Genomic DNA, 9,203 nt, shown 5'->3' with positions numbered 1-9,203 from the left:
TCAGGGAAAAAAAAGAAATTAAAAAACAAAAATATTTCTTTATGTGACATTGTTTGTTAACATAAAGATAAGTTTAAATAAAACAAGGTAATAAGACTAAGTAAGACATCATAAACTGTATGTTTCCTGGACAGATTACCTGTAGATTGAAGAGGACAACAGTAAATTACTGTCCTACCTTTGCCAATTTTCTATTTGTTCTTATGTAAATGCTCATTTTTATTTATATTTATATATATATTTGATTTAAATATTTATATAGATATATATAAACATATATACACACACACACACACATATTTTGAGACAAGGACTGTTTTGTAGTATTTTATTTGTTATCTACAAGTTAGAAGTCCCTGAAACTATTTATTTTTTTAAATTAAAAGGTATTTTGGTATAACAGAAATACCCAAAGCCATCTTCTACCTTTATAGAGTTTCTGACAGTTCTTTAGAGGATGTAGTTTATTACATTTATAAGAAGATTGTGAATTGAGAGAGCTTTGGAGACATGTCATTCCAATAGCTGAGGTCCCTATTTTAAGAAGAATGCTGATTGCTCAGGAGAGAGCAACGAAAATGATGAAGGTGTACTGCAATATATCCAGCTACCCTAGAGAAAGTAAGGCAGGGGAATAATAGACTAGCTGTCATCAAATATTTGAAAGGAATAATAAATTTATTCTAGTGTGTTCCAAATGGCAGGAATAAAATTAAAGGTTGAAATTACAGCGAGAAAATTTTGCTCAACAAAAGGAAGATGTTTGCAACAGTTAGAAAACTTTGTTGGGGGAGTTGCTGAAGCAGGGGCTGGGTTGACTATGACAAAGTTTTATGGAGTTTTGTGGGAGGTTTCTTTCAGGGTCTCTAGCAATCCTTTCCTGTCTGATCTCCTGTGATATTCCACTAAATATCATGTTTAATTTCACCAGAGTTTTAAGGTTAGAGAGCATTTGTTCTATCCCATTCGAATAAACCTTTATAATTAAAAGGGTGTTTGAATTGTGAAATCTGCAAAGTTGAATTCCGTTGCATTTAATTTAATAAAACTAAAATGCCTAGTGATATCCTGATTAGAACATTAGCCATATTTAGACTTGTAATTAATGTCTAATTGGACACTAGTACTCAATTTAGTAGTAATGAAATAATAGCTAAAAATACCAACTGATATTTAAAAAGATATGTGATATATATCCTGAAGCAATTTTCTTAAATGCCAATTATAATTTGACATTTAGAGGCTGAGAGATGTAATTGCTGATGAAAGTCATACTGTGATAATATTGCACATGGCTATACATTCTGATTTGGTGGATTCAAAATATTTTTTATACTTAACAAAAAATTTTAAAATAAATATTTTAATTGTAAAAATATGTTTTTAAATTAAATATACTTGTATGACATAAAAACTGAGATAAAAATAACTTTTTTAAGAATTCTAAGCACATATGAAATACCTGTCATATCACTAGGTAAAGTATGAGGAAGCAAAACATTTTGTATAATTTTATGCTTTATTCAGGCAAATAATCTGAGTTAGAATTAGCTTTCCTGTACCAATTATAAGCTAATTATACATTGTCAGTTAAACATAGATTTGTGTGCTTTAACTGATATTTGAGAAAAAATTGTCTTATAATAGTTGATGAAATCTAGCTAGAATATGTTTTTGAAATAAACTTACTGTGATGTCTTTTCAGAGTGGAGCCAAGGGATAGTGCATTAATCAGGGTTCTCCAGAAAAACATTTATTTATATTATGTGTATTCCTATATATTAATTTCTAATAAATCTTCCTCTCTCTAACATATATTTCCATCTCTATATTTTATTTTTATTTATGTTTTAATTTTAATATAAATATAGAAACATTCTATATTTATTATATAGAAATATGTCTATGTTCTATAGTAGAAATATAAATGTAGTAATATCAAAATATGTTTATATTTTATAAAATATAAATACATTTATATATTTATATAATTAGAAACATAAATATAGAAATATAAGTACAGAAATATATAGTTTTCTCTATATATTTATATTTCTCTCCATATATATTTATATATAGAAAGATATAGTTCTCTATATATAGATAGATTTATTTATTGTTAGGAATTGGCTCATGCAATTAGGAAAGCTGACAAGTTCCAAGAGCTGCAGGTGTGTTTGTTTATTCAAAATCCAAGAGAGATGATGGTACAGTTTCATTCTGAGTTCAAATCTTAATGAGAACAGCCAATGATGAAGTTCCAGCTCAAAAGCTGTTTGACTCGAAAAGCTGATGTTTGGTTCAATTCAAAAGGTAGAAAAATGCTGAAGAACCAGTACAAAGGCAACAAGCAGAGGGAATTCTCCATTTCATGGGGGAAAATCAGCTTTTTTGTTCTCCTTAGGCCTTGATCTGATTATACAGGGCCCATGCACCTTAGGGAGGACAATCTGCTTTACTCAATCTATCAATTGAAATGTTAATCACATGTAAAAACAACTTCACAGAAATACCCAGAATAATGTGTGATCAAATATCTGGATAGTCTATGGCTTAGTCAAGTTGATAAATAAATTAATCACCACAGGTTGTTTTTGTGGTAAAGACTCAAAAGCATTCTTTGAAAACACTTTTTAATTGACTGTAACAGGATTCTATATGTTGTTAAGTCACTGACATATATTGATATAGGCCATTGACCTAGAAATGTTTGGAAGAAGTGCTATTATGCATTATCACAACCAATTAAAAACCCAAATTGACAAAACAACCAAACAAAAAGTCTCTAAGTAAAGACCACAAAGGTGATCTGGCTTTGAATAATGTCCAAAGTAAAAAGAAAAAAGGACAAAATACAATATAAAATGTTCTTGTGATTTTCATCATCATCATCATATTATTTTGATGTATTTATACATTTAAGAAAACATTATAACATTGTTTTCATGAGAAATTCATACTCATATCAGCACATTTTTGTTGCCAGTATATTTCCAGAATTTTTATAAAATATGAATTACCTATCAAAATTGAGATCATAAGGTTATAAAGAATACTGTATTAGATAAAGATTTTGTAGAACAGACTTTTTTTTGATGAAAAAATAAGCCTGTTATTTTTTCATTAGAAATAAGTCTGTCATCACAACATTTCACATTTAAATATATGTATTTATTTTTGCTCTGGCTTCATATGTGTTTGAGTATTCAAGCTTTATGTTCTTTACAAGGTTTTTTTGTTACTCATACCAAATGCTATGCTGGACACATTATAGGAGCTCAGTTTATATTTGCCATTTAATCAGGCCGTGAAAACATATCTATAACATGTCTTTATGCAAGTTATTTGATTGAAAAAAAATTCAAACTGTTATGAATAGCCAATAAATAAGCAAACCAACAGGCAGTGGCTATGAATAGCCAATATAAGTGGCTATGAATTGGCAGACAAAGCAGTGAACTCTAGAAGACATTTCTTCTTCCCTATTGTTGAATGTATCTGAAATAAAATCATGATGATGTACTCGAGGAATACTCTTTAAACACTGCAATAAGGTTGAGTACTAAAACCCAATAACACATTTAAGTCAGAATGAAGCATGGGGAATCTGAGCAGGAAAAACATAACAGTAAATATTACAGTGAATTTAGAGTAAATATCAATCTTAATTGTTTGTGAAATCAAAGTAATAGCTAGAAAAAATGCAGAATGAATTATAGGATATTCTGTCAGAAAGTGTATATTAGTCTCATTCAGTTAATTAATTCTGGAGTTTTGCTGACATAAGGCTCCAATTAAAGACTATATAACAAGGTGCAAGTCTATGCATCCTGGAGAAGGAGAAGCTATCTGATTTCTGACATCAATTATTATACTCAGGCTTAAAAAATGTGGAAGTCATATTTTTCCTCAGAAGTAACTGTATCCTCCTCATTTGTCTTCCTTTTTATCATATCAGATAAAAATAGTGACTCATACAACCCAGAAGTGAGGAGGATGTTTATGGACTTGTTATGGACCTCTCAGCTGATGGGACAGGAAAAGACAGTGCCAACCTACGAAGTGGAATGTAGCTTTGATAGCTCTTCAGAAAACTGGATTATAGTTATATAATAAATGGAACTGTTAAGTCTCAGAAGTTAGTTTTATTTTCTTGAATCCTCTCTTTGCTCATCTATATTTAGATGGTGCATAATGTAAACAAAAGTTCATCAAAGTTGAAGCCTGAAGAGTTACTCTCTTCACCCTGTTCTTCTCCTACCTTCAATTTCAACCTTTTCTACTTCTGTTTCCTTATTTAGAAAATATAATAATACCTCTAGTACCTGCGCTGCAAAGCTTATATGCTAATGCTTTCTTGGAGCTATAATCTCATGTGATATGGTTTGGCTCAGTTTCCCCACCCAAATCTTACCTCTAATTGTAATAATCCCCACGTGTTGTCAGAGGGACAGGGTGTGAGGTAACTGAATCATGGGGGCAGAATTTTTCTATGCCTTTCTCCTGATAGTGAATAAGTCTCACGAGTTTTGTTGGTTTTATAAGGAGGAGTTTCCCTGCATGTGCTCTCTTGCCTGCCACTGGGTAAAGCATGACTGTGCTCCTCATTTGCCTTCTGCCGTGATTGTGAGGCCTCCCCAGCCATGTGGAACTGTGAGTCCATTAAATCTCTTTCTTTTATGAATTACCCTCTCTTGGGTATGTCTTTATTAGCAATGTGAGAATAGACTAATACACCATAGGAATGTAAGTGTGGGGGGAAGGGAAGTGAAGCAGGGAAACAGGCAAAGTAAATATAATATGATTCATTATTGAGTTGGCCATGGCCTCTCAAGAAAATCTGGCAGTTTGCTGAAGAAGGTGAAACATCTTTAAAAATGTCATGTACTGTCTTTCAATCATTGGATCAGTTTGTCTGGCAAAACAAGGGAAACACATTTATCTGTTATTCTCAATGCATCTCTTGTCTCTCAATGGTCAATTTTTGCCTCGTGGCATATTAATTCCATTGTGCTTTCAAGTTGAGTTATTGATTTCTCTCATGCAGTTCCTGGAAAATCTAGACTTTTTGAGTCAGTGAAAAATTTTGAGTCTGTCAGGTATGGAAGAAGCCAGATCCTCCTATCCAAATAGCATGAGCAGGAACTCTTGAGACAATATGTCCCCCGCATCATGAATGCTGTGTCAGAGCCCCATTGTCTCTGGAGGGAGGCCTTGAGAACCAGCGGCATAAGATAGCAAGGCTATAGTGATGGCAACCCTGGCTCTCTGTTGGGCGAGTGGCCAAAGTCCTAGGAGTTAGGTGGGTCCATGTAAATTAGGCTTATAATTAGTACTGAAACACATACTTCAAGACAAAATGGCTTACACTTATTTAAAAATATTGTCAATTTTTTACTCTTTTGAGAGTTGTCCAAGAAATTACACAGATTGACAGTATGATACCAACTGATATTCTGAAATCTGTAGGATTTTGTAAGCAAAATGTTCCCTTATATTACCCTAAAATTTTAGAAAGGCCTCCCGTCCCGAACCGGCCCCACGCACCTGCTCTGGCCATGATGAGCTTCGGCTGCGCGGATGTGCTGCTGGGCGCCCCTTCTGCACGGCGGCGGCAGTCCCCACCACGCGCGGGCCCAAAAGGGCGGAGCAGGCGGGACGCGCTCGGCCGCTGGCTCTTCAAGCGGCTTCCACTCGTGGACGCGGACGTCTGTGAGCTCCGTGTCCCCCTCGCCCAGCCGTTTCCGCCGCCTAGAGCACCGACTCGCTGGACACGCTGAGCAACGGGCCGGAGGGCTGCGTGGTGGTGGCGGCGGCCGCGGTGCGCGGTGAGAAGGAGCAGCTGCAGGCCCTGAACGACCGCTTTACGGGCTATATCGACAAGGTGCGGCAGCTGGAGGCGCACAACCGCGGCCTGGAAGGCGAGGCGGCGGCCCTGCGACAGCAGCAGGCAGGCCGCGCGACGAGATGCAGTGCGCTGTGCTGCGCCTGGGCGCCTGCTCGAAGACATCGCGCACGTGCGCCAGCGCCTCGACTACGAGGCTCCGCAGCGCCATGAGGCCAAGGCGGCAGTCTCCGCGCTAGCGCGCTTCGCGCGGGAGGCCGAGGCAGCGCGCGTGGAACTGCAGAAAAAGGCGCAGGCGCTGCAGGAGGAGTGCGGTTACTGCAGCGCCACCACCAGAAGGAGGTGGGTTGCTCTGCCAGATGCAGGGCTGAGGCACCGCGCAGGCGCAGATACAGGCCGAGGCGCGCGACTCTAAGTGCGACGTGACGTCCGCGCTGCGCGAGATCCGCGTGCCGCTTGAAGGCCACGCGGTGCAGAACATGCTGCTGTCTGAGGAGTGGTTCCGAGTGAGGCTGGACCGACTTTCAGAGGCAGCCAAGGTGAATACAGACGCCGTGCGCTCAGCGCAGGAGATAATTGAGTACCTGCATCACCTGCAGGCAAGGTCCACAGAGCTGGAGGCAATGAAAAGCACCATGGACTCCCTGTAGAGGCAGCGCTCTGACCTGGAGGACCGTCATCAGGCCGACATTGCCTCCTACCAGGAAGCCATTCAGCAGCTGGACCGAGCTGAGGAACACCAAGTGAGAGATGGCAGCCCAGCTGCGAGAATACCCGGACCTGCTCAATGTCAAGATGGCTCTGGATATAGAGATAGCTGCTTACAGAAAAATCCTGGAAGGTAAAGAGTGTCGGATTGGCTTTGCCCCAATTCCTTTCTTGCTTCCAGAAGGATTCCCCCAAATTCCCTCCATGTCCACTCACATAAAGGTCAAAAGCGAAGAGAAGATCAAAGAGGTAGAGAAGTCTTGAAAAAGAAACTGTGATTGTGGAGGAACAGATGGAGGAGACCCAAGTGACTGAAGAAGTGACTGAAGAAGAGAAGAGACCAAAGAGGAGGAGGGCGAGGAGGAAGAAGGGGCGGAAGAGGAGGAAGAAGAGGGACAAGAAGAAGCAAAGTTTCCCCCAGCAGAACAGGCCACATCCCCAGAGAAGGAAACCAAGTCCCCAGCAAAGGAAGGGGCAAAGTCACTGGCTGAGGCCAAGTCCCCAGAGAAGGAGGAAGCAAAATCCCCAGCTGAGGTCAAGTCCCCTGAGAAGGCCAAGTCCCCAGCAAAGGAAAAGGCAAAGTCACCGGCTGAGGCCAAATTCCCAGAGAAGGAGGAAGCAAAATCTCCAGCTGAGGTCAAGTCCCTTGAAAAGGCAAGAAGCCCAACTCCCCGGAGAAGGAAGAAGCAAAGTCCCCTGAGAAGGCCAAGACTCTTGATGTGAAGTCTCCAGAAGCCAAGACTCTAACAAAGGAGGAAGCAAAGTCCCCTGCAGACAGATCCCCTGAAAAGGCCAAAAGCCCTGTCAAGGAGGAGGTCAAATCCCCAGAGAAGGCAAAGTCTCCCCTGAAGGAGGATGCCAAGGCCCCTGAGAAGGAGATCCCAAAGATGGAAGAAGTGAAGTCTCCAGTGAAGGAGGAGAAGCCCCAGAAGGTGAAAGTCAAAGAGCTCCCAAAGAAGGCAGAAGAAGAGAAAACTCTCACCATGCCAAAAACAGGGAAAGCCAGTAAGAAAGAGGAGGCACCCAAGGAGACTCCAAAGCCTCAGGTGGAGAAGAAGGAACCTGCCATTGAAAAGCCGAAAGAATCCAAAGTCAAAGACAAAAAGGAAGAGGCTGAAGATAAGAAAAAATCAGCCACCCCAGAGAAGGAGGATCCTGCCAAGGTGGAGATGAAGGAAGACGCTAAACCCAAAGAGAAGACAGAGGTGGCCAAGAAGGAACCAGATGATGCCAAGGCCAAGGAACCCAGCAAACCAGCAGAGAAGGAGGCAGCAGCGGCAGCAATGGAGAAAAAAGACACCAAGGAGGAGGAGGAGGCCACCAAGGCCAAGAAACCTGAAGAGAAACTGAAGATAGAGGCTAAAACCAAGGAGGATGACAAGACCCTCTCAAAGGAGCCCAGCAAACCTAAGGCGGAAAAGCACAGATCAAAAAGACAGCAGGCCTCCAGAGAAGGCCACAGAAGACAAAGCCACCAAGGGGAAGTAAGGCAGGGAGAAAGAAACATCTGGAGCAGCCAAAGAAACTCAGAAGGGTCCCAGAGCTCAAGGATCAGAGTAATGCAATTTTCAGTTTTTCTTTCTTTATGTAAGAAGCAGCTACTTAGATGATGGGGCCTCCTTCTTCAAACAGGAATTTCTGTTAGCAATATCTTAGCAAGAGAAGGTGCTCCCAGCCCCCTGCCCCCACACCCTCCCCAGGAGATGAACAATTATGTTACGATAGCTTATGTAGCTGAATGTGATATATGCCAAATGGCACTCATAAACACTAGGCTATAAAAACTGCCCACCCCTTTCCAAATAAGTGCATTTATTGTCTCTGTGCAACTGACGGATGACCACAATAATAAATGAGCAGTTAGAACAAATTATGCTTGAGATGTCTTAACCTACTCCCAAATGCCTTCTGTTTTCCAAAGGAGTGGTCAAGCCCTTGCCCAGAGCTCCCATATTCTGGAAGAGCGACGTAGGTGGGGCCGGGCACTGGGCACTGGCCACTGAATTATGCCAGGGCGCACTTTCCACTGGAGTCCACTTTCAGTTGCTTCTGTGCAACAAAACCAAGTGCTTATAAAATGAAGGTGGTTCTGGTAGAACATATATTAGTGAAGTTGTCAAAAATTACCCCAGTCTTGCCAGGCAGAAAACATTAAGTGAGCAAGTTTTCTGCAGGGTTATATGACATCCAGTGATAACTCTAAAGTTTAGTCCACCATTTGTGAGCTATGCATGTGTGCTTCTGCCTCACTCATTTAAAATCATCAACGGTCCTGGCTTGCTCATCAACATTTCTTGAATGAGCTGGAAAATATATGTATAACAAATGGCATTGAGTAGGATAGATACACCTTCTCAAGCAGGTTGTTCTTTCACTTGGGTTAGAGAATTGAACGTCCTAGAACCCAAGTGGAGCTAAACAACTACTTAGATGATTTAGTCACTTGACAAGAATGTATATCTCTGCAACTTTTGGAGTAATGGACAAAAGCAGATTTTTATTTGAATAATTTTATATTAAGTATTTTGCTGATAAAATGAGACTAAAGAGGAAACCTCAGGGAAGAATGGGCACAGAAAAGAGTGCCATACCCTCATGGTTGTTTGCTGAGAAGGCTGGGATTCATATTTTTCTCCCTTTCTATCCTCCC

General features: G+C 40.4%; 1 pseudogene; it reads left to right on the top strand.

Annotated features, from left to right (window-relative positions):
- The first annotated feature begins 5,558 nt into the window (after positions 1-5,558).
- On the top strand, positions 5,559-8,132 carry LOC108310024 (annotated as a pseudogene).
- The last annotated feature ends 1,071 nt before the right edge of the window (positions 8,133-9,203 follow it).

The sequence above is a fragment of the Cebus imitator genome, unplaced genomic scaffold (genome assembly GCF_001604975.1).
Source record: "Cebus imitator isolate Cc_AM_T3 unplaced genomic scaffold, Cebus_imitator-1.0 Scaffold100, whole genome shotgun sequence".
In the NCBI taxonomy this organism is placed as follows: domain Eukaryota; kingdom Metazoa; phylum Chordata; class Mammalia; order Primates; family Cebidae; genus Cebus; species Cebus imitator.
The sequence above is the reverse complement of the archived record's forward strand: the minus strand, read 5'-3'. Positions and strand labels throughout refer to the sequence as shown.